This window comes from Bos grunniens, chromosome 17 (assembly GCF_055505025.1).
Source record: "Bos grunniens cultivar Pamir isolate PY7600 chromosome 17, Bosgru_T2T1.0, whole genome shotgun sequence".
NCBI classification, from domain to species: domain Eukaryota; kingdom Metazoa; phylum Chordata; class Mammalia; order Artiodactyla; family Bovidae; genus Bos; species Bos grunniens.
Window position 1 is genome coordinate 56,511,344 of NC_141181.1, and position 25,863 is coordinate 56,537,206.

Here is a 25,863-nt window from a genome sequence, read left to right on the forward strand (position 1 = left end):
CAGCACTTTCACAGCATCATCTTTCAGGCTGAAAGAGCTCAACTGGAATTCTATCACCTCCACTAGCTTTGTTCGTAGTGATGCTTTCTAAGACCCACTTAACTTCACATTCCAGGATGTCTAGCTCTAGGTGAGTGATCACACCATCGTGATTATCTTGGTCGTGAAGATCTTTTTTGTACAGTTCTTCTGTGTATTCTTGCCACCTCTTCTTAATATCTTCTGCTTCTGTTGGGTCCATACCATTTCTGTCCTTTATCGAGCCCATCTTTGCATGAAATGTTTCCTTGGTATCTCTAATTTTCTTGAAGAGGTCTCTAGTCTTTCCCATTCTGTTGTTTTCCTCTATTTCTTTGCATTGATTACTGAGGAAGGCTTTCTTATCTCTTCTTGCTAGTGTTTGGAACTCTGCATTCAGATGCTTATATCTTTCCTTTTCTCCTTTGCTTTTCGCTTCTCTTCTTTTCACAGCTATTTGAAACCATAATCACAGAAAACTAGTCAATCTGATCACACGGACCACAGCCTTTTCTAACTCAATGAAACTAAGCCATGCCGTGTAGGGACACCCAAGACGGGCAGGTCATGGTGGAGAGGGCTGACAGAATGTGGTCCACTGGAGAAGGGAATGGCAAACCACTTCAGTATTCTTGCCTTGAGAACCCCATGAACAGTATGAAAAGGCAAAATGATAGAATACTGAAAGAAGAACTCCCCAGGTCGGTAGGTACCCAATATGCTACTGGAGATCAGTGGAGAAATAACTCCAGAAAGAATAAAGGGATGGAGCCAAAGCAAAAACAATACCCAGATGTGGATGTGACTGGTGATAGAAGCAAGGTCCGATGCTGTAAAGAGCAATATTGCATAAGAACCTGGAATGTTAGGTCCTTGAATCAAGGCAAATTGGAAGTGATCAAACAGGAGATGGCAAGAGTGAATGTCGACATTCTAGGAATCAGCGAACTAAAATGGATTAGAATGGGTGAATTTAACTCAGATGACCATTATATCTACTACTGTGGACAGGAATCCCTTAGAAGAAATGAAGTAGCCATCATGGTCAACAAAAGAGTCTGAAATGCAGTACTTGGATGCAATCTCAAAAACGACAGAATGATTGCTGTTCGTTTCCAAGGCAAACCATTCAATATCACCGTAATCCAAGCCTATGCCCCAGTAACGCTGAAGAAGCTGAAGTTGAACAGTTCTATGAAGACCTACAAGACCTTTTAGAATTAACACCCATAAAGATGTCCTTTTCATTAGAGGGGACTGGAATGCAAAAGTAGGAAGTCAAGAAACACCTGGGGTAACAGGCAAATTTGGCCTTGGAATACGGAATGAAGCAGGGCAAAGACTAATAGAGTTTTGCGAAGAGAATGCACTGGTCATAGCAAGCACCCTCTTCCAACAACACAAGAGAAGACTCTACATATGGACATCACCAGATGGTCAACACTGAAATCAGATTGATTATATTCTTTGCAGCCAAAGATGGGGAAGCTCTATACAGTCAGCAAAAACAAGACCAGAAGCTGACTGTGACTCAGATTATGAACCCCTTATTGCCAAATTCAGACTTAAATTGAAGAAAGTAGGGAAAACCAGTAGCCCATTCAGGTATGACCTAAATCAAATCCCTTATGATTATACAGTGGAAGTGAGAAATAGATTTAAGGGCCTAGATCTGATAGATAGAGTGCCTGATGAACTATGGACGGAGGTTCGTGACATTGTACAGGAGACAGGGATCAAGACCATCCCCATGGAAAAGAAATGCAAAAAAGCAAAATGGCTGTCTGGGGGAGGCTTTACAAATAGCTGTGAAAATAAATGATTACACATCCATATAATGGAATAGTAGAGTAGGCGGAAATCAGAAACGGAACCAATGTTTATCAGCAGGGAAGGAAACTCATACAATAACAAAATAGGAAGATACAAGTCAAGTTTGAGAGGCTTTTTGTAAAATAATAATAATAATATAATAAATGTCTACATATTTAATATAGGAATGTTGACTTGAAAGAAACAAATGAAATAAAAATAGCAGTTATGTCCTCTTCTGAAGAGAGGAAATGTGGGTGGTTTTCATTGTCTTCTGAGTTTTCTGATTCTCTTTTCATAAAATATTTTTATGTAGTTAAAACATAATAAAACAAAGAGGGCGGGAGAAAAAGAATTGATAATAGCTCCTGTGAGAAAAATGAGGAAAAGCTGCCTGCTTAGGCTTCCTCTATGGTGTTTCTTTAGATGCCCACAAGTTTATGTTCCAGGAATGACTGTCTGCTGAAGAAAAAAATAAATCCTAATCACACCGCTAGTAAAAGCATCTTGGTGGCAAATATCTTTAATCCGGTAAACTAAGAACAGACAACAGGCATAGAAGCCTCCAGTGTCTGTTTGCATTTGAGTGGGAAGTCTGGGAGGGCTCAGGTAAGTTTCTGAATATTTGCTGCTGGGGTGAATTTTTTTCTTTTTTTCTCTATCTCTTCTTGGGGTGAGGACGTTTATGTTTTCCCCACCAGCAGTTCCTTTCTCAGTAGGGGTGTGGATTGCAGAATTCAGAGCAGGGAGGTGATGACACCTCGAAATGGCTCTGGTACAGACTGAAGGTCTGTGGTTCCCAAAATTCATCAGTTGGAGTGCCACTAACACCTGCGTTGGCTGCATTTAGAGATGGGGTTTTGAAGGAAGTAATGAAGGTTAAATGAGATCATAAGGGCAGGGAACTGGTGCTTTTGAGCTGTGATGCTTTTGCATTGTGGTGTTGGAGAAGACTCTTGAGAGTCCCTTGGACTGCAAGGAGATCCAACCAGTCCATCCTAAAGGAAATCAGTCCTGAATATTCATTGGAAGGACTGATGTTGAAGCTGAAACTCCAATACTTTGGCTATCTGATGTGAAGAGCTGATTCATTTGAAAAGACCCTGATGTTGGGAAAGATTGAGGGCAGGAGGAGAAGGGGACAATAGAGGATGAGATGGTTGAATGATATCACTGACTCAATGGACATGAGTTTGAGCAAGCTCTGGGAGTTGGTGATGGACAGGGAAGCCTGGCGTGCTGCAGTCAATGGGGTTGAAAAGAGTTGGACAGGACTGAGCAACTGAACTGAGCTGAAGGGCAGGGCCCTAATCTGATAGGATTAGTGTCCTTACAAGCTTCTTCCCTGGCCACTCCCCATTGCATGCACCAAGGAAAGGCCAGGTGAGGCTGAAGTCAGAAGATAGCCCTCTGCAAGACAGGAAGAGTCACACCAGAAACCAAATCTGGGGCACCATGATCTTGGAATTTTAGCCTCCAGAATTTTAAGGAATAAATGCTTGTTGTTTAAACCACCCAGTCTACACTGTTTTGTTACAGCCGCCTAAGCCTACTAGACAGAGAAGGCAATGGCACCCCACTTCAGTATTCTTGCCTGGAAAATCCCAAGGACAGAGGAGCCTGGTAGGCTGCGGTCCATGGGGTCGCTAAGAGTCAGACATGACTGAGTGACTTCACTTTCACTTTTCACTTTTCACTTTCATGCATTGGAGAAGGAAATGGCAGCCCACTCCAGTGTTCTTGCCTGGAGAATTCCAGGGACGGGGCAGCCTGGTGGGCTGCTGTCTATGGGGTCCCACAGAGTCGGACACAACTGAAGCGACTTAGCAGAAAGCCTACTAATATAGGCTTCCTTCATGGTTAGAGGGAGCAGAGTGCTGGCGGGTGAGGAGAGTCAGGCAAATGAAGATGAAATGAGGGTGAGTCAGTATGTTTTAGCTGTGAGGAGGGACACATTTGAAGATCTGGAGAGAGAGCCTAAGATGTCTTCTAGGTGACCCCACATCCATTCTGGCTGCCACTGTCTGAGGCACTGATCTAGGCAAAGAGTCTCATTTTTTTTTTTAATTAAAAATTTGTTTTAGGGGGCCAGAGGTTAAGAATCTGCCTGCCAAGGCAGGGGACACAGGTTCGATCCCTGGTTCGGAAAGATCCCACGCACCTTGGAGCAACTAAGCCTGTGTTCCACAATGGCTGAAGCCCAGGAGTCTAGAGCCTGTGCTCCCCAATGAGAGAAGCCCCCACGGTGAGAAGCCTACGCACCGCAACTAGAGAGTAACCCCTGCTTTCCACAACTAGAGAAAAGCTTGCGCAGCAATGAAGACCCAGTGCCATCAAAAATAAATAACTTAAAAAAAATTGTTTTAGTTCCTTGACCAGGGATAGAACCCACATCCCTAGCACTGGAAGATAGATGTTTTTTTTTTTTTTTTAATTTATTTTTAATTGGAGGATAATTGTTTACAATATTGTGTTGGCTTTTGCCACACAGCAACATGAATCAGCCATGAGTATACATATGTCCCCACCCTCTTGACCCTCCCCCAATCCCCACATCATCCCACCCCTCCAGGTTGTCACAGAGTACTTTATTGAGAGCCCTGTGTTACACAGCAAATTTCCATTATCTACCTGTTTTACATATGGTAATGTGTATGTTTCAAGTCTACTCTCTGTTTGTCACATCCTCTCCTTTCCCTGCTGTATCCAAAATCTGTTCTCTATGTCTGCGTCTCTATTACTGCCCTGCAAATAGGTTCATCTGTACCATTTTTATAGGTTCCATATATGTGTGTGAATATGCGATATTTGTTTTTCTCTTTCTGACTTACTTTACTCCATGTAACAGGCTTCTAGGTGCTCCTGCCTCACTAGACTGGCTCAAATGTGTGGAAGGTGGATTCTTAACCACTGGACTGCCAGGGAAGTCCCAAGATCCTCGTTCTTGAATCACTACTCAACATACTCGGTTCTTCATCCCCTGTGCACCCCCAAACACCCTCGTCTTAATTCTTGGCTTGAGTCTCTCTCTTAGCACGCAAGCCTGCTCCGGCAAACCACACTGAGCGTGCTCACTGCCTTGCTTCACTGATGCTGGCTTCCTTGCCTGGGATGTCTTCCTCTTTCTGCTCCTAGCCCACACGAGTCTCCCTCCTGTTGTCTATAAGGACCATCCTAAGATCTGCCTGTTTCACCCAAAGAACACCCCCACTGGCCTCTTCCCTACCAGGAACTATGTGTTGTTCCACATCACAGCCCCAGTGTCTAGCAAAGTGCCTGGCACATAGGAAGCACTCACTAAATACATGCTCTAGAATGAATGAATGAATGCATGCAGATGAATGGGCAACATATATTAACTGCCTGCCATATAACATCCCCAGATTCTTGGGCCTTCTGAAACAATCTAATCCAGATCTTCTCAAATGTATTAGTCTCTGGACTTCTTCACACTCTGAAATGAGGACCCAGTTTGTATGGTTACAACTTTTGTTGTTTACCATATTAGAAATTAAAACTGACAACTTTTAAAAAATATGTATTTATAAATCCATTATAAAAATAAAAATAATATTAGGCCTATGAAACATTAACATATTTTTATAATGTTTATACATGTGATAATAACGATATTATCCCCCCTAAAAAAGTGAGAAGAGGGACATTGCTTTACATTTTTGCAAAACTCTTTAACATCTCATAATTGAAGATGACTGGATTCTCATGGCTACTTCTGAGTTTATTGTGATATCATAGGTCTTACAGACTCTGGACAATTCCCCTTTATACCCATGAGAGCATGAAGGTGAAAAATAGCAAACAACACTTTAGTATTATTATAAAAGGGATTCCCAGGTAGCTCAAACAGTAAAGAATCTGCCTGCAGTGTGGGAGACCCGGGTTTGATCCCTGGGTTGAAAAGATCCCCTGGAGAAGGGCGTGGCAACTAGCTTTGATCTCATGGATGCCTGGAAAGTGTTGTGGAGAATTCCTGACGTCCACGGACCTTACTTTGAGGACTTTGGATCTAATCCAACTCCACCATTTATGTTTTACAGATGAGGACAGTAAGGGCTAGAAACATGAGGAGACACGTTCACAACCACAAGCGAGTTTTTCAGAGAAACAATTAAAGCTGTCCTGTATTAGTCTCTTACCGTGTGCCTAAGCTCTGTACTTTTATGGAATTCTCTCATGGAATCATCCATGTGACTCTCTAGAGTTGGACTGAGTTTGACCCTGTTTACACAAGAGAAAACCAAAGCTCAGGGAGGTTTGTTAGTTGCCCAAGGCCACACAGCTGGGAAGGGGCAGAATTGAGATGCAGGGCTAGCGTTATATATATGAGTTTTGGCTCTCAGTCCCTTGTCCCTATTCCTGGAACATAAATACTAAAAAGAATGAAAATGACATGCTCCTCTCAAAATACGGGCTGCCTTCAGAGCCCAGAGGATGGGGGCACCCCAGAGGTCAAGGGCAGAGCTGGAAGATCAGGGCTCCAGCCAAAGGGTTGGAGGCAAATCTGGGTGGACTTACTCAGGCCTCCAGGAGGCACTCTGGACATCTTCCACAGTGGTCTTTGAGGGATTCAGACCAATCCGCCAAAAGTCAGTTCTGTGATATGAAGATCTCTGAAAAATCAAGTAGCTGATGACCAACTGCTCAAATTAGTCAGCGCTGCCAATTTCCCAAAACCTTATTTAAGGAAAATTCCTATCAAATATAGTTAATGAATGTGAATACACCCCCGCTTAAAGACAGTCAGTGACTTACACTCTTATACTTGTGCTAGTTTAAGATGCTCAATGATGATATTCATTGAATTTATACTTCTTGAATACTCTTAACCAAAAATTTATTCAGGATGTTTTAATTGTATTCAAGACTCTGCTTAAGATATTCAAGAATATATTCTTCATTAGAATATCATCATAAGAAAGCCAAACAGCTCCCATGATATTTAGCTTCAGACAAATTGAGCTTAAGATGCTGCTGAGAAGAATATATTCACTGAAAATGTTCAAGACTAATTTATTAGGAAGACCATATCCATATTCATTGAAAATATTCAAGAAAATTGGTAGGCTTCAAGACACTTCTGGCAGATTTAGAAAACTGGTGTGTTGGTGGCCTGCTCTCAGCCAGGTATTGGTCTGAGGTCTCTTGTGCCAATGTGAAGCTGTGCTCTTCTCAGTTCTATAGGAGACCTGGGACAGGCCAGTCCTTCTAGAAAGTTGTAAGCTTCATTTGAACCCTTAGAGGATAAGAAAATGTTGTAAACTTATGGTTACCAGAGGGAAAATGGTGACGTGATAAATTGGGAGATTGGGATTGACATATACCCACTACCATATGTAAAATCGATAACTAGGGACTTCCCCAGGGGTCCAGTGGTGAAGATTCCAACTTCTAATGCAGTGAACATGGGTTTGATCCCTGATCAGGGAATAAAGATCCCACATGCTGCATGGTATGGCCCAAAACAAAAAAGATAACTGATAAGGACCTACTGTGTAGCACAGGGAACTCTCCTCAATACTCTATAATGACCTATGTGGGAAAAGAATCTAAATAAGAGTGGATATATGTATATGTATAACTGACTCACTTTTCAGTATACCTGAGACTAACACAACATCGTAAATCAAATAGACTCTGGTAAAAATTAAAAGAAAAAGAAAACATTGTGTCCCCAGGGACCACCTTGAGCCTTTGGTCACCTCATGAGAGGGAAAAATAGAAGACATGTTTCCAAAGGCTTTGTAAGCATTATTTCCTTCAACCACCCTGGGAAGTTGGCTATAGAAATTATTGCTTTTTTACTGACAAGGATGCTGAGGCTCAGACAGGCGGAGTGAGTCGCCCAAGATCATCTAGTTAGTCAAGGGCAGAGTGGGGATTTGAACTCAGGCAGCGTAGGAAGGTGAACTCAACCAGAGTGGGATTTGAACTCCAGTGTCTGAATGTTAGAGCCCAGTGTCTCGGCTGTTGGACTATATGTTCTCCCACAAAGTTGACTTTCTATGAGCTTTATTGAATCAATGAACAAAGAAACCATCTTCAAGGTAGGGGCTGGTTAGTGGAGATTGAGTATTTGGGGCTTTAAAGGAAGGAAGAACTCCAGGAGCTACTAGGGAATTTGATGGCCCATACGTTTGAATACTTTGGCCACCTGATGCAAAGAACTGACTCTTTGGAAAAGACTCTGATGCTGGGAAAGATTGAAGGCAGGAGAAGGGGATGACAGAGGATGAGATGGTTGAATGGCATCACCAACTCAATCGACCTGAGTTTGAGCAAGCTCTGGGAGTTGGTGATGGACAGAGAAGCCTGGCATGCTGCAGTCCATGGGGTCACAAAGACACGACTGAGCGAATGAACTGAACTGAACTGATCTGTTTGAATATTAGAAGCTACAGGCAGAAGAGGAAAAGGAAATAGTGAATCACAAGGACAGGCCTCTTTTCCTTTCTCTACACCACACAGAAACAAAAATAATGGAAATTCTGATGGCCTACCTATTTATCTGTTCCACCATCATGCTATTGCTTAGAGCCCAGATCTGGCTACATTATGTTCCCTGAAAAACATTATAAAAACAAAACGTAAGCACAAAGCCCAGTGGGAGAACAAAGCCAGCCGTTAATGCAGATGCTTGCTCTGTTCTGCAGCAGCAGTTTTATAGAAGTTTCCCAAAGTATTAGTGTCATTCTTTCTTTCGAGGGGAAAATGATGTTTTTATTTTGTTCTTTATTTTGCAAGTGAGATGGGTACCACATGGACATTGTTGGTAAGTCAGAAAGTATGTATAAGCTAAAATAAGATAAAAACCATCCATAAATCTTCCTTCCCCTACTTCAAAAAAAAAATCATTGTTCACAGTAGGTACCTATTTTTCTCCAAGGCTTTTGCTTTTATGCAAATGGGATCATATCGCACATGCTATTTTGTAACCTAATTTATTATGATCTTATTAATAAAGACAATGCCACCTCATTTTTTATTGTTGCTGATTTCTGGTTGTCGATGATTTATTCCCTGAACCCAAAGAGGTAAGAGATGGAGAAGGCTTCAGGGGCTACTTAGAGTCTTGGCTGCAGGACGAGCTGTCCTGTGACAGGACTGAGGAGGGTTTTGGTGGACAGGTATCTAAGGAGGGCCCACCTGTGGCTTCCCCCAGACAGTCAGGGCTCGGAAAATTGCAATGGCAAACATCTGGGGAGACCTGATGATAAAATTCCACCCGTGGCATGAGTTTGTGGGCAAGTTCCCTCACCTTAGGCTCCTCCGTCAAGTGGGGTTGCTTTGAGAACTGTGTGACATCAACCTGCTAAGTGCCTGCCTAGTGCCGCCTCCTCCTCAACCCTGTCCACTCCACTGATCTAACACTGACTCAGCAGGGTTCTGGGAACCCCTCCTAAGGATGATGGATTTTAGTAGCTTTTCTCCACCAAGACAATAATGTTTTGGCAGGGCACAGCAGAACTTGGCAAGACAGCATGACCAGGTTCCTCTGAATGGCAAGAACTCAGCTCTGAGGTCCCGGTGCCCTGGACCTGGGCCATCCTTCCCTTCCCCACAGGCTGGCTTTTCCACATCCTCCTCTTCTGCTTCCTGCTTGGTCTCCTTCCCTTCCTTATCTCCAACTGTCTCCTTTAAAAAACAATTTTTTTTTTTTTCCTCCAGGATCCAACCACAGAGAGGAGAAGCTGCATGTGGTAGATATTACTGCCAGGGATAATGGGAAGTTAGTGAAGTCCTTGGGAGGTTCCCTGGACTGGACCACCTATTGTAGACATAATTTGATGCTTGAGAATAATGGATGGTAGCCCACCAGGTTCCTCTGTATATAGGATTCTCTGTGCAAGAATATTGGAGTGGGCAACCATTCCTTTCTCCAGGGGATCTTCCCCACCCAGGAATAGAACCTAGGTCCCCTGCTTTGCAGGTGGACTCTTTACCATCTGAGCCACCAGGGAAGCCCATGATAAAGAATAGACACCCTCAAAGGAGTGATTTTCCTATGAAACAGACTCCTCAACAGTATTTTATTTTTAGCCAGTTAGTGAGGTAATTTATAGTTAAAAAACCGTCATGCTTGGCACACAGTATGCTCTCAATAGATGCTAACTATAGATGCTAACTATTACTATGACTTGGAGAAGGAAATGGCAACCCATTCCAGTATACTTGCCTGGAGAATCCCATGGACAGAGGAGCCTGGCAGGCTACATATAGTCCATGGGGTTGCAAGAGTCGGACATGAGTTAGTGACTAAAGAGAGAGATTACTATGACTATGATTGCCTAAAAGCACATAGAAAGCATTAGGACTGTGCATCTGGGCAACCACTGGAAGTCTGAGGCAAACACCATTCCTCCTATGAGACCCTCTCCCCACCCTCCACCCCCACCACCCTTGCTCTGGAAGCAGCCCTGGGCAGAGTGCAAGCTGGGAATATTTTCATACCCCATCACTGCCTGAAGACAGCCAGGGTGTCACCAGGCAGATAAATGCGCTCATCTTTTCCCGCTGAAATTGGCACATCCAGAGTGGAACTCCGATGATTTATTTACCAGTGACAGTTCTGCTCTGGGGTGGAAGTGCCCTGGTTTGCTGAGCAGTCTATTCATTTGTCTTTGTTGGCAGTGCAGGCTCGTGGGATCCCCATCCAGGTTCCCACTGGCTCCTTATTCCTTCCATATCCTGCTGTACACACAGAGGGGCAGTCATGGGGGGCTGGTGGTGTGCTTGCCCCCTTACCTACAAAAGCAGCCTCTTGGGTTGGCTTGGAGTGGGGAGGCCCCTGGGGATGGTCATGGGGTTGGGTGTGGCAGCTTATGTGGCATTAAATAAACCACATCTACAAGGTCAAGGTCTCTTTCGAGGTCATGGGAGCTGGATTGCTTCGGGCTCAAATGCTGTCTCTGCTATTCCTTAGCTGTGTGGACCCACACAAGTGGTCTGACCTCTCGGATCCTCAGATTTCTCCTGTTACAGGGAATAATGACACCAGTTTCCTGCTATCTTATGAGCAGAGCATACGCACAGCATCTGGCACATAGTAAAGTGAGCCTGACATGTGTAGGAAGCTTTTAATAAAAGGAGGCTATTATTCACATCTTCATCCTCATTACCATTCCCCTGGGCTCAGAGTTGTCCCTGGAGAAGGTGGAGTTTTTTCTTAAGCTTATGAAATAATCAGAGCTGTAAGCAACTTACAGAAAAAGCCAGGTAGCTGGGTTGAAGCTCTGACACTTTCACATTGCCAGCGGCATTATTTCACCTCCCTGAGCCTTAGTTTCCTCATCTGTAAAATGGAGATAAAATGAGGTACGTCATGGGAAGCATCTGGCCTCGAGTGTACTCAGTGAAGATCAGATTTCTTTTTCTATCTCCCTCTTACGTGCTCAATGCTTTATGATTTACAAAGGGAGGTGACAGTCATTATCTGATACCCACTGTGACAACCCCACCCCAAGGATGGGTCATAATCCCTGATTCACAGATGGGAAAACAGGAGCTCAGAGAAGTGTAGCAACCTGCCCCAACTCATATTCATTTATTCAACAAGCATTTACTGAGTGCCTACTGCACACCAGCCACTGTTAACGTACTTCAGATATACCGATGAACACAACAGACCAAAAAAAAAAAATCCTCATCCTCAAGGAGCTCACGTTCTAGAGATGGGATGCAGATAATAAACAATGGAAATAACAAATTGTATAACACGTTAGAAAGTGACAAGTGCTATGGAAACTAGACCATGATGAGGGGGATCAGGAATGATGCATGTAGAGGAGGCAGGTTGCAGTTTTAGACAGGGTGTTCACGATGAGCCTTATGAGAAGGTGACAGCTGAGCAAAAACCGGATGGAAACAAGGGTGTTAGCCATGCAGATGTCTGGGGAGCGGGAGGCATTGCAGGCAGAAGGAACAGCATGTGCAAAGGCCCTGAGGTGAGAGTGAGTCGGATGTGTTCATAGAACAGCAAGGAGTGGAGAGAATGGGGAGGGATAAGGTTGGAAGGGTACAGAGGTAATGATGCGTGTGTGTGTGTGTGTGTGCAAGCACACACATATTCATAGAATGAGAACGAATTCTTTAGGGCTCTGTAGCCATAATAAGGGCTTCCCTGATGGCTCAAATGATAATCTGTCTGCAATGCAGGAGACCCATGTTTGATCCCTAGGTCAGGAAGATCCCCTGGAGAAGTAAATGGCTCCAGTATTCTTGCCTGGAGAATTCCATGCACAGAGGAGCCTGGCAGGATAAAGTCCACAGCTCTGAATGAATTAAGGAACCATAGGAGGGTTTAATGGAGAAGGCAATGGCACCCCACTCCAGTACTCTTGCCTGGAAAGTCCCATGGATGGAGGAGCCTGGTAGGCTGCAGTCCATGTGGTCGCTAAGAGTTGGACAAGACTGAGCAACTTCACTTTCACTTTTCACTTTCATGCATTGGAGAAGGAAATGGCAACCCACTCCAGTGTTCTTGACTGGAGAATCCCAAGGGCGGCGGAGCCTGGTGGGCTGACGTCTATGGGGTTGCACAGAGTCGGACATGACTGAAGTGACTTAGCAGCAGCAGGAGGAGGGTTTAAACAAACTTGTGCCACAGTGAGTATTATTTTCCCAGGATCATTCTAGCTGTTGCAGACAAATGGACTGCAGGGTATTCATCCGCAGATGAATGTATAAACAAAATGTGATCTATCTATACCAAGGGGTATTATTCAGCCATAAATAGGAATGAAGTTCTGACACAGGCTACAACATGGACGAACCTTGCAAACATTATGCTAAGTGAAAGAAGACAGACACAAAGGGACAAACGTTATGATTCCAGTTCTGTGAAATATTGAGAGTAGGCAAATTCACAGATGGAAAGTGGGTTAGAGGTTACCAGGGCTGGGGGAGAAAAGGGAAAGGGGGGCATATTACCTCGTGCCTACAGAGTTCTATTCAAAATGATGGAAGTTTTAGAAACAGACAGTGGTGATAGTTACACAGAGACTGTAACTAAGGCAGGTGCATTGTGCCCTTGTGAGGACAGATAGCTGGTGGGAAGCTGTCATGCAGCGCAGGGAGCTCAGCTCGGTGCTCTGTGATGACCCAGAGGGGTGGGCTAGGGAGGGTGGGAGGGAGGCTCAGGAGGCGGGGGGTGTATGTATTCAGGTATCTGATTCACGCTGTGATACAGCAGAACTAACACAACACTGTGAACCAATTATACTCCAATAAAAAACAAACACAAACGGTTAAGATGACAACTTCTGTTATATATTTTACCAAAAGAAAATTGATTACAGGGACAAGGAAGGAAATAGCCTAGGCTGTGACAGAGGCTCAGACTGAGGTGGGGGCAAGGAAGGGGTGAGAGGGGCTCAGATGCTGGATTCACGTGGGAGTTAAGGCCAGGTGCGGAGCCTGAGTCTCCCATACCTTTCCCAGGGCCCAGGGCCCTGGCCCAGCAGGCTTTTGTGCTCATCGCAGGTCCCCACCCTCCCAGACTCCTGGGCTTTCAGCTCGTGGTGGCTCTGCTAGGACCGGTGTTGGATTCCTCTGGCTCATAGGGAGGGGATGGTGTGACTATGTAGAGGGGAGGTTCTGGGCGAGGCTCTTGTGGATGTTGGCAGCCCCCACCCCAAACACACGCAACCATCCTGGGCTTGCACCTCCAACCCTGCCCGGGCAGCTCAGCTCCCTCTGTTTGCTGCATCACTCTGGTTGTCTGGGAGATGAGTTCCGAGGTCACAAGCTCAAGCTCAGATTAGGAACTGGGTGGAGCCCATGAGCTCATGAAAAACACTGTTGCTGTTTGCACCCCATGGACCTTAGTAACCAGCCAGAGAGTCATTAGCCCAAATCTTGCTTCTCCTGATGTGGGCACCATGGTTGTTGTTGTTTAGTCACTAAGCTGTGTCCGACTCTTACAATCCTGTGGACTGTATTCTGCTAGGCTCCTCTGTCCACGGGTTCTCCAGGCAAGAATACTAGAGTGGGTTGACATTTCCGGAATTCTTCAGGGGATCTTCCTGACCCAGGGATCGAACCTGAGTCTCCTGCATTACAGGCAGATTCTTTACCACTGAGCCACCTGGAAAGCCCTTCAGGCACCATGGACAGAGGGAATACTGGCCCTCACGTGGGGTATGGGCTCAGACAGTCCTGGGTTCAAGTCCCAGCACTGCCTTCTACTTCCTACGGGGCCTTGGCCAGGTCGTTTCCCTTCTGATTCCTTATTTCCTCGGGTCGGGACTTGTGAGGGCTTGTTGGGACTTTCCTCAGACTCGAGAGGGTTAAGTGACCAACAGGTGAATGGATGTTGTAAAGTGACAGTTGCTAGACAAACAGGAGCACTCATATGACAGAGGGCCTCAGAGAGTGTGGATGGTGCCTGCTGACAGGCAGGCAAGGAGTCCAGGGGAACTCTGGGTTTTCGGGGGGAGAGGTGTGTGTTCATGTCATGCACCAAAGTGGGGGAGGGAGGCAGGGGAACAGTGTGCAGGAAGCGATCCTGAACTCGGTTTTTTTGCATGTGGGGAGTTTGAGAAAGCCTTGGTGGAAATGTCCAGGAGGTACTTGGAGGTCTGGAGAGCTAATCTGGACCAGAAGGAGGAACTGGGTGTGTTAGTTTAGAGGCGGTCATTGGAACTACAGACTGTGTGATGACCCCAGGGAGAAGCAGAGGTGGGTTAGGACAGGATCCCCAGCACACTGCATTTATGGGATGTTTCCAGGAGGTGGAGGAGCAAAGGAAGAGGTAGGAGGACTTGCCCAGGGTCATGGGAGGAGTTAGTTGTTGAGCTGGATCAGAACTCAGATGTCCCTTTGTAGGTGGCGTGGAGATGCCGCTCAGCCCTGCCTCTTTCTGTTTCTCTCTCTTCCTGTCGCACTGTAGCAGCTGGTGTTCACTGGTTTCAAGAGAAACAGAAGGACTTTACCTAGTTTAGGGAGGAAAGGATATGGTAGAGCACAAATAATCGAAAAGAAAACTCAGCAGTGGACCCCAGAAAATGTTAGGGAACCACTGACTGAAACTGCCCGTGTTAGCCAGGCATGATGATAATGACTCGTTTCTTGTCTCACAACAGGAGGTCCTGTTGTGGAATGATAAGGAATGTGGTGCTGCTGCCAAAAACTCACCAGGAGAATTCGGGAGAGGCCAAAAGGAGGGAGGAGACACCAGCCTACAATATCGCCCTACCAACCTCCCAGAATCCTTTACGCTGGAACCAATCTTGGCTGAGAGATGTGTGTGCCACCAGGAAGGACCCCAAATCAGACCAAATATGAGTCAAACAAGATGACTGGGCAGAGACAACTTGGAGACTAACCCTCTTACCTTAAAACCTGAAACTGTGAGCTATGTGGCACAGCCGTTCTCCTGGGTTCCCTTTCCCTACTGCTCTCCGCCCGGGTACCCCTTCTCAATAAAATCTTTTTGCTTTGTCAGTACATGTCTTCTCAGACAATTCATTTCTGAGTGTTAGACAAGAGCCCATCCTCAGGGCCTGGAAGGAGTCCCCCTCCCTAAAACAGGAATGGGGCCACTCCAGGGAGCCGAAGAGTAAGAAAAATGTGCCTTGTCACTGGGATGAATCAGCTTCAGCTCTTTCCCATCCTCCAGCCTGACAAAGGTTCATATTCCTATGAGAAACTCATCGGCTTAGCCTGGGCCACGTGCCCACCCTTGGTGAAGGAAGGACAGGGCCCTGTGAAGGCAATATTCCCAATGAAACTAGCACAAGGGTTATTAAGAGGCTGGGGCCAGCGGGAAGTGACATGGAAGCGACCAGGCAGAAGCTGCAGGTGTGCCTCCCCTGGGCCCCCGGCTCTCTGGAGCTTCCGAAACTGGGTCGAAGGGCATTCCCTGGAGGAGCCAAGGATTGAGCAAGGGTGCCTGTGGCTGGGCAACCTGATTAATTCATCACTACCCACACAGTACACCTGGAAGGATTCCAAAGGGATGCAACAGAAGGATATCTTTAATGAGAAGAGAAAGAACAAAACAAGACCTTAACCGCTCAGATTCATCAGGGAAGAGGGCGGGGCCGGGGAAGGTAGGTCCACCTAGCCAAAGTGCTCTCTACAAGCCAGGAATGCTCCAAGCCATTTACATATCTTGATTCATTCCGTTCCTCAGCACAGCCCTACAAAGCACTCTATCATCACCTCTGCATTATTGCCAAGAAGCCCGAGGCACAAAGAAGTTAAGGAATCTGCTCAAGGATGCCCAGCTCATAAATGATGGAGCAGAATTCCAATCAGGGTGGTCCAGCCCTGGAGTGTGTGCGCATAACAATTACAAAACAATTACATGGCACACATGCCAAGTTGTCAGAGGGGAAGGAAAAGGCATATCAGGTAATACGGAGCGTTAAAGGGTCCCTTCTGAGAATCAAATCTTAAATATAGCACCTAGGTTTACTTGTCTTAAAGGCAAAACATTCAAACAACCCACAAATGCACAAAGGAAAAATAAATAAATAACTTGAACATCCACCATAGTGTCACTTTAAAACAACTAGAATATAAATGCAAATTTATATTTCTTTTAAACGGAGTATTATACAGACTGATTGAGGCCGACTTTCTGCCCCCCGTACCATGATAATAAATCATCTTTGGGAGCTTGGTAGTTAATGGCTGCGTACTTTCTCCCATTGTGTGGAAGCACCATCATTTGTCCAGCTTAATCCCCTCTTGTTGAGCCATTTTGTCATTTCCAATTATCCCTGAGTATAAATGCAGCAGACACTGCTGGTGAGCCACTCGAATCTCCTCATAGGCTTTGCTGAGCACACCTCCCCTGACTTCCGGGTACTCTTGTTTACATGAGTTTGTATCTGGTGACTTAACCACCCTGGGGCTACTAGGGGCCCAGGGTCCAAAAGCCTGATGTTTGTCTCCTCAAGGGAGTGTTCACATCCCCTACTTCTGTCGCTAGGGGAGATCTTCGTCTCTGAGTGTTGGTGTCAGGAGTATCTGAACCCAGATCTCTTGCCTCAGGTCAGACAAATTCTGACCCGCTGGCAACGCTGTTCCTCCTTGGCGACACTGTCTAATTTCAAAGAGCAGAGTGGTGTCATGCCATTTTCATGGATAGGGCACAAAAGACCTCTCGGGCTTTTGTCTCACTCTCTCTTGGATCGATTGCTCCAGGGGAAGCCAGCTGCCATGTCATGAGGACACTTGAGCAGCTTCTTGGAGAAGCCCACTTGGTATGGGTCTGAGTCCTCTAACAATGACCACAAGAAGTAGTCCCTCCAGGGACCTCTATGTAGCACAGGGAATTACTATTCTGTAATAACCTATAAGGGAAAAGACTTTGAAAAAGAATTTATATATATGTAACGGAATCACTATTGTCCATCAACTATATTTCAAAAAAAGAAAGCTTTCAGCCCCAGTCAAACGTTCAGATGACTGCAGACCTGTCTACCATCTTGATTTAACCTCATAAGAAACCCTAAATCAGAACCACCAGCTCAGCCTTAGCTGAATTCCTGAACCTTGGAAACCATATAATATTAAATGTTGATTGTTTTAGGCCATTTGATTTTAGGCTAAACTGATGCAAAAAGAGCTACTAGCTGAACCCTCTTCTTAGATGTTCACAACACACATCACCAGACTAAAGAGTGAGTTTCATCTAACCCAGGATTTTCCAAAATTATTTGACTGCAGAACCCAACCCATTCCTTTTTCTTTTGATGGAATTCACTTTGGGGACTGCTGATCTAGTATAAAATCTTGGACACGCCCTGTGTCCTCTGTGTGACCCTACGGACTGTAGCCCGCCACGCTCCTCTGTCCATGGGATTCTCCAGGCAAGAATACTGGAGTGGACTGTCATTTCCTTGATACTCTCAGTTTCTGGCACTTCTGTAAGGCCTTCTTTGTCCTCCGTCAACTGTGTCCGTGCTGGCTTAGATCTGAGGTTTGTGTGGCTGTGTGCGCGTGTGCACGTGCGCATCCATTGGCAGTCAGCTCTGTCATGCTGTCTGCTGTGGATTTTGTAAGCTGTCACTGTCAGAATCAGAACAAGCTAGTCTGTCACGCAGCTCTGATGGAGCACAAACAGGCAAAGGAAAAAGGAAATGGTCCCATGATGTCAGGTCACTAGGCAACGTGTCCAAGACGGCTGGTCCATGACTTTTCTCTGGCCTCCCTGCTTTACTGGGCTGCTGGGCTGCTGATAATAACTGAAGCAGTGGTCCTGTTTGATTTGCACACTCTCACTCATCGTCCCAGTCACCCTCTGGGGGATGTTCAGGGCTGGCAATGGATGGGCCCCATTTTATAGGTAAAGAGACTGAGGCTCTGAGCCAGGATTAAGAGCTTTGTTTTTTTTCTGGCATTATTCCCTCTGCCAGAAACCCTTAATCCTTCTTCCCACCCCGCCTGCCCCCCAGCCAAGCTAACATTGGTCTGGAACCAGTCTGCCCGAGTTTAAAACTGGCTCAGCCACTCTGCCACTTCCCAGCTGTGGGAACCTGGGCACATTTCTAAATCACTGCAGTTTGGCTATAGATTAAACGGAAAAATGGATGTGAAGAGAATGGACAGCCCCTTGCAGCTAATAAACATTTAATTTTATTGTTATTAATACTCATCCTTTCAACTTTGACAACACTTCTTCCTAGAAGCCCCCAGGAACTACTCTCACCTCACCCAGGCTGGGTCCAAGCCTCCCCTGGGCTCCTCCTATACAACCCTCACCCTGATTCTCCAGTAGTTCCTAACCCTGGCTGTGAATTGAAATCCTTGGCGAGCTTTTTAAAAATATCCATGCCCAGTGCCCCCCACCAGAGATCAATAACATCCGAATCCCTAAGAGGATTTCTAGAGCATGAGCTGAGTATTTCCCACCCCGACCTTTCGCTCAGCCAGTGAGGGATGCTGGAGGCTGGGTGCCTGGTCTCCAGCCTGGGTGAGCACCCTGATACCTCCATTCAGGACCTGATGGAGGGAGGCGTGAGCCTAGCCAAGCAGCATCACCCACCTGCATCTCTCCTCAACTTCCAAATCTTCCAGGGAGGAAAATACTGTAATTGACTGCCAGCCTGTTGTCTGGCCCTCTCCCTTGCCCCATGTTCTCTTTTAAAATGACCTCTCTCCACCATGGTGGTTTTACAGAATAACCAACAATAACAGCAGTGATGGTAGTAGCTGATATTCTGAACCCTTCCTGTGTTCTAGGGATATATATTTTATATATATATAATATATATTTTATATATATATTATATATATATATAATATGTATTATATATATATGTGTGTGTGTGTGTGTGATTCATATTCCAAAGTTGTATTTGCAGGTTTCTCCTGATTTAAAAATAATAGGTTCATGGTACAACCACTATGAAAAACAATAATGGAGGTTACTTAAAAAGCTAAAAGTAGAACTACCATATGACCCAACAGTCTGACTCCTGGGCACATACATAGAGAAAACCATAATTCAAAAAGATCCATACAGCCCAATGTTCATAGCAGCACTATTTACAATAGCCAAGATGTGGAAGCAACCTAAATGTCCATTGACAAAGGAATGGATAAAGAAGATGTGGCGCATATATACAATGGAATCTCACTCAGTCATTAAAAAGAATGAAATAATGTCATTTGCAGCAACTGGGATGGATCTAGAGATTGTCAAACTAAGTGAAGTAAGTCAGAGAAAGACAAATATCATATATTGCTTATATGTGAACTCTAAAAAAATGATACAAATGAACTTGTTTATAAAACAGAAACAGACTCACAAACTTTGAAAACAAACTTATGGTTACCAAAGGGGAAAAGTGGAGGGAAGGATGAATTAGGAGTTTGGGATTAATGTATACACACTAGTCTATTAAAATAGGCGATCAACAAGGACCTACTGTAAAGCACAGGGAACTCTACTCGATATTCTGTAATAACCTCTGTGGGAAAAGAATCTGAAAAAGAATGAATATATGTGTAACTGAATCACTTTGCTGTATACCTGAAACTAACACAACATTGTCAATCAACTATACTCCAATATAAAGTAAAAGTTAAATTAAAAACACAATAGGTTCATTCTTGGGCAAGGGGGTGAGGGTTGGCAACTAAGATGATAGAGGTATGGTATCAGGATTACCACTAGACCCCTGACACTGGAGCCTGAAATCCCCTCAATGCCTCTAATTCCCACTCTTCTCCCAAATGGAGACATTAAGAATTGGAAGGCAGGTGCTGGGAGAGTGTCAGGTACAGACTTGGGGCTACTGGTTCAGTAACCTTATGTGCTGCTGCTGCTGCTGTAAGTTGCTTCAGTCATGTCCGACTCTGTGCAACCCCAGAAATGGCAGCCCACGAGGCTCCCCCATCCCTGGGATTCTCCAGGCAAGAACACTGGAGTGGGCTGCCATTTCCTTCTCCAATGCATGAACGAGAAAAGTGAAAGTGAAGTCGTTCAGTCGTGTCTGACTCTTAGCGACCCCATGGACTACAGCCTACCAGGCTCCTCCATCCATGGGATTTCCAGGCAAGAGTTCTGGAGTGGGTTGCCATTGCCTTCTCCAACCTGACATGGGTCCCTGGCAGACCCTCCTTTCCACCTTCCAGGCAGGGTTCAGACTGAGACAACCTACTGCTCCCCATCCATGTGGACTTATTCTGCATGAGCACCTGTGGGCTGAGCACTTTGCATGCATACGTGTAATCCTCACACCAGCCGTGCATCACCATCACACATTTTTGTAAATAAGAAAACAAACGGGCCTTCCTTGGTGGTCCAGAGGTTAAGACTCCATGCTTCCACTGCAGAGGGCACAAGTTCTAATCCCTGGTTGGGGAACTAAGATCCCATATGCTGCACAGTGTGGTCAAAAAAAATTTTTTAATGAAAAGTAAACAAATGCCCACCTACAGAGGTCAAGGTCACACAAAGGGATATGGAGAGGGGAGCAGCAGAACTGGGACCAGAATTCAGAACCCTAACAGCCTTGGTGCTCCATGATCTCAGAGCTCACACTTAGTTCAGCCCTGGGCCCTGCTGTTTTCTTTGCTTGTTACATATGGCCTGAGACTCCCATAATACCTTTAAGGCCAGAGATTCACGTCTGTCTTATTCTCCAGCATCCAGCATGGTGCCTGATATATAGGAGGCCTGGGGGTGGAGGGGGGGAGATATTAAAAACCTTTAATAACTTGCAGGACCAGGACACTGGTTATTCAGAATGGCCACTGGTCCAAAGGCAGCTACTGGTTTCTAGAAAGAAATGGGAGAAGGTAGAGGGAGGAAGGGGTCTAGATTTCAAAATGTCGCTTTTATTGTTATATTGTAGGTATGGAATAGTTAAAAGATCAGATGATGATTGCAATTGAAGAAAAAAATAACTTGTTATACTCAGATTCCAAGAGGAGGGGACTGACTGTGCTTTGGGGGCCACACGGGGAAGCACAGGGTCATTCGTGAGGCAGAGGGAAGGTGGACATTCGTGAGGCAGAAGGAAGCCTGTATTGTGGTTTTTGTGAGAATGAACAGGTGAGGTGGAGGAAACAGACTTGGAATGGCCTAGTTTGAATAATTTCAGTAAGCTCTGAGGCATAGGGGCTAGCCCTAGTTGTTTGGTACCTGACCTGGAATGAGCAGGGCAGGTGGGTGGTGGCTCAGAATGTGATAAAGCTTGCGGTGGGGGCTCTGGGTTGGTTTCCATAAGACAGGCGTGCCTGCAGGCTATCTCTGGGAGGCACAGTCCCTCCAGGGTTAGCAAGGTGCTAAGTGGTCAAAGCATTAGAACAAAAAGACGTGCTCAGTAAAGGATAGGACGGTAGCCGGGCAGCTTAAGAGGCAGGGCTATTTATCAAACGGCGCTAAAGTGTTTCAATATTTGGACACCTGGCTCCATTGTACCTGGGTATATAGTTGAATTGGTGCCAAGTCTGAAGAAAGGCACTCAAGAAATATACACTGAATGGCTGAATCGTGGGGGCTGGGCCTGGAGTCTTCTCCCCTCCTCGTATCTCAGTTCTCCTTGGAGAATGACCCTGGAGATACCATTTCACACGACTGCCTTTCCCTTTTTCTTGGGAGCCCCAGGGAGCCCCCAGGAGTCCCCATCTGCTCACACCTGGGAGAACTTGGAGCTGGTGGTCGAGTGGGCTGCTCTCACCACAGACAGGGTGACTCGAGCCAGCCCTCAGCAACCAGAAAGCAGAGCTCACAACAGACCATGAGTCCTCCCACCCCTTCTGACAACTCCTGGCTGTTGGGTGGGAGGGGACCTCCCACAGCCCCGTACCCCATCAGCTCCAGGTGTTGGCTCGTGGACAAGACAGTATTGATTTTCACATTATGATGCACAACTTGTGAGGCACTTAGAGGAGGGGGTGGAGGAAAAGCCAGTCACTGATTCCCAGAATTTATTTTGAGACACATTAATTTGTTTCTTCCCTTCAAGGTCAAATCAAGTCATCTCCATATATTACCATTGGCAGCGGCTGGCTGGCAGGCAGTTGGGAGGGGGGTGGAGATGGGTGGAGGATACAACTTTCCAGAGAGCTAGGTCAAAGAAGCAGAGCATAGAAGCAGGTTCTGGGCAGCCCCTACCCTGGCGGCAGCATCATCGACGTGAGACCCCGGAACCATATTCCTCTGTTATATCACTGGAGATCTCTGGGGAGGGGCCTAGTCATCTGTTCTGATGACAACGCTTGTGTTTCTAAACTGGAACCTCTCAGAACTGAAATAAGCTGGGTTTCTGGGGTCTGAGATCAGGCTCTTGGGCTCATTTCCCAGGGAGACCCACACTCACCATTCATTCATTCAATCATCCATTCAATACATATTTATTTCCAGTAGGTGGGCTCTCTGTTCTGTCTGCTTCTGCTCAGGGTCTCACCTTCAGTGACCCAAAACTGATGAATGACCACTGAAATGAAAGCTTTACTTTTCTCTTTATCTCACCAGGTTCTCAAAGTGGGAAGATAGGGTAACCTCATACCCGGCCCAGTTGCCTTGTGCTTTGCACGTGCCCAGTAAATATTTGTTGAGCAAATATTAAATTAGTAGGGATCTTTCCCTTTACCTGGACTATTTCTCCCCTCATTCTTTAAAGCAGAGCAGTTCGGATCAGTTTGGGGTTTTGTGATGGTTATTATTACTTATTCTGCTACACAAATTCCCAGCTGTTTCAAGATGTGCTGGGTTGGGATGAGGGTAATGATGAGGGCCTCTGGCCAGTCTGGTGGGAGTCTGAGCTGAGATCTTAAAGATTTAGCCAAAGGAGGGGCTGGAGGAATAAGCACTGGAGCGAGAGAGCAGTGTATTCAAAGTTCTGGGAGCAAGAGAGGGCCTGTCTGGTTAGAGGAACAGAGGGAGGTTAGGTGGGGCTACAGTGCAAGGGGAGGGAGTTAGGGGAGCTGGGGGAGAGAGGGGTCCTGGGGAAAGATCCCAGAAGGCTCTGCAAGTCTTGAATGAAGCTTGGACTCAATCCTTTGAACAATGGGGAACTATCAAAGGATTGTAAAAGGGACATACCTTTCACCTTGGCTCATGTATTTTCTTCTGCCGGCAAGGGACCTCCCCATCCCTAATCCTGCTTGCTCAACTCTGACCACCATGGAGTGAACCCTCCCCTGAGAAATCGTCCCCAACCCCAAGTCCTTTGCAAAGCCTTAGCTTGAAATATAACTTCTCTTCCCAAAATGTTTACAGACTCACATAAGACACACTTAGATTTTGCTTTGCTGAGAGAAAGGCAGAATAGGGTTACAGTTACTAGTGCAGTCAGGACCCCCTCACACCCCCAACCCCAGACTGTTGCTTACCAGGTGTATGATTTGGGGCTATACACTTAGTCCTTCCTTACATCAGTTTCCTCATCTGTAAAATGGAGATAAGAGTTGAACCAACCTCATGTAACTGAGCAGGGGCCTTCGCAGGACAGAAGGCCTCTCTCACCATCCCCGCCTCCATTCTTCACCTGACTCTTGTTTGTAGTAAAACTTTAGCCTCCGAGGCCTTCCCCAAGTTCTAAAGAATAAGTTTCATCAAGGAAGAAACAAAAGCCAGAAACAAAGGGAAACAGTCAAGCAGGACAAAATAATTGTTTAGCCGTTAAACAAAGTCCGGGACCTTTAGTTCCTTCTCAAGGGCTATAGATAATATTCTGAGACAAATCCTTCAAGCTGTTTTGCAGAGGTTGAAACCCCGACCAGGCGGAAGAAGCTAACTACATGCTGACAATAAGCACGTAGACGCCACGGGCAACCTGGGGGCCAGGAGGCTGATGATGTCGACTCCCAAGTAATTCACCACCAGCCAATCAGAAGAATATCCACCAGCCGTTCACACATCCCACAACCCTTACCCTCACCCTGGCTTCAAAAACCTCTCTCTGAAAGCCGTCAGGGAGGTCAGGCCTCTCAAATGCTAGCTGCCTGGGCTCTGTGCTCGGTGCCCTGCAGTAAACACTGCACTGTCCTCCACAACCTGGTGTAAGAAACGAGGGTTTGATCCCTGAGTCAGGATGATCCCCTGAAGGAGGGCATGGCAACCCACTCTAATAGTCTTGCATGGAGAATCCCGTGGACAGAGGAGCCTGGAGGGTTACGGTCCGTAGGATCTCAAAGAGTCGGACACGACTGAAGTGACTTAGCACGCAGGCTTTCTGTTACCTGACACCTGTGTAGCCGCTCTTTAAGCTGCTTATGGGAAGGAATCATGGCTCATTGTTTGCTATACGCTTGGCTCCCAGAAAAGGACCAAAATAAGTAGATGCTCAGGAAAGAGTCACTGATTCTGCTGTCATTGGCAGTTTGGAGGTACTCTTAAAAAGCAGCTCATAAATCAACTATGCATGCATGTTAAGTCGTTTCAGTCACGTCCAACTCTCTGCGACCCTATGGATAGTAGCCCATCAACCTCCTCTGTCCATGGGATTCTCCAGGCAAGAATACTGGAGTGTGTTGCCATGCCCTCCTCCAGGGGATCTTCCTGATCCAGGGGTGAAACCTGTGTCTCTTATTATCACCTGCATTAGCAGGCGGGTTCTTTACCACCAGTGCCTCCTGGGATACCCAAAGCAACTACACTTAGATGGAAAAACAAACAAACAAAAAAGGCAGCTCAGGAGCTCATTAATTCCTCCAAAAACAAAAGCTGAGTTCTACCATCACCATGGGACTTACCCAAGCCACTTAGAGGCAACTTCTTCATTGTAAAGGTAACACCTACTTCCTGCGGGTCAGGGAGGCTTAAAGGCGATGGGCTCCAGGGATGGAGCATGTGACCCAGGCCTTACCAATCAAAGTACTGATTTTCTGGGCTGTGCTTAACTCAGGGATGGTCATGTGACCCAAGCTGGTCCAACTAGAATGACTCTCAGCAGATGTGATGAGAAAAGACTGGCTCTTCTCGCTGGGGACTGGAATGTGGGCAGTGGGGTGGTGGTGTAGTGATTGCACCTGTCTTGAGGTCACATGAAAGGGCCTGGGGACATGACAGCTAGGAGCAGGAGTGGGGGGAGGTGCAATAGGGAGACTAGGCGCGGAGCCAACACCGTGGGAACAAGAGACAAACTAAGTTCTCTTAAGATCATTAGAAACTTGAAAGCAGCATTTATCTTGGACTTCTCAGTTGTACCCAAATAAATACCCCTTTTTCTTTAAATCAGTTGGAGTAGGGCTTCCTAGCATTTAGCATAGAAACAGTTCTAACTGATGCGCTGTGGTAGCACGCTCCCTACCACCAGACTTTCAGGGTTCTGGGCTCCTGGCAGCATCAGTGTGTGGAGTGTTGACTGACCCTTTCCTCCTTCCTAACAGAACCTTGCTTTTTCAAGCAGCAATGTTCCAGGCCTCGAAGGACAAATCAATATTGATCTAAGCCTATCATGGCCATTCCTTTCCCTTTGCCAGGGACTGGCTTCAACAAACTCATGTGACCCATTTTGGGTCAATGAAAAAAAAAGAAAGAAGACTGTTGAGAGAGAGCTTCTGGAAAAGAGCTTACTGATGAAAGAGAAAGTCAGACAAAAAGACTTT

General features: G+C 45.9%; 1 protein-coding gene and 1 long non-coding RNA gene across 12 annotated transcripts in view; one reads left to right on the forward strand and one right to left on the reverse strand.

Moving 5' to 3' along the window:
* Window positions 1–25,109, reverse strand: part of CCDC60 (coiled-coil domain containing 60) — a 286,332-nt gene extending 261,223 nt beyond the window's left edge. For 2 of the 9 annotated variants that reach the window (XM_086347887.1, XM_086347884.1), the window contains exons 1-2: window positions 25,009–25,061; window positions 6,367–6,461 (exon numbers count right to left, since the gene is read on the reverse strand). The gene's annotated coding sequence lies outside the window, so the exon portion shown is untranslated. Of the gene's footprint in view, window positions 1–6,366; window positions 6,462–8,348; window positions 8,411–11,052; window positions 11,141–23,646; window positions 23,702–25,008 lie in introns of all 9 variants that reach the window. The other 7 variants (XM_086347870.1, XM_086347882.1, XM_086347871.1 and 4 more) reach the window with 7 other exon arrangements.
* LOC147355467 (uncharacterized) lies at window positions 13,637–15,294 on the forward strand. 3 transcript variants are annotated; one of them, XR_015144544.1, is made up of 2 exons: window positions 13,637–14,526; window positions 14,931–15,294. It is a non-coding gene; the product is annotated as an uncharacterized LOC147355467 (long non-coding RNA). The 3 variants fall into 3 exon arrangements; XR_015144545.1 differs by having other exon boundaries at window positions 13,673–13,986; XR_015144543.1 differs by having other exon boundaries at window positions 14,195–14,287.
* Window positions 25,110–25,863: the final 754 nt, after the last annotated feature.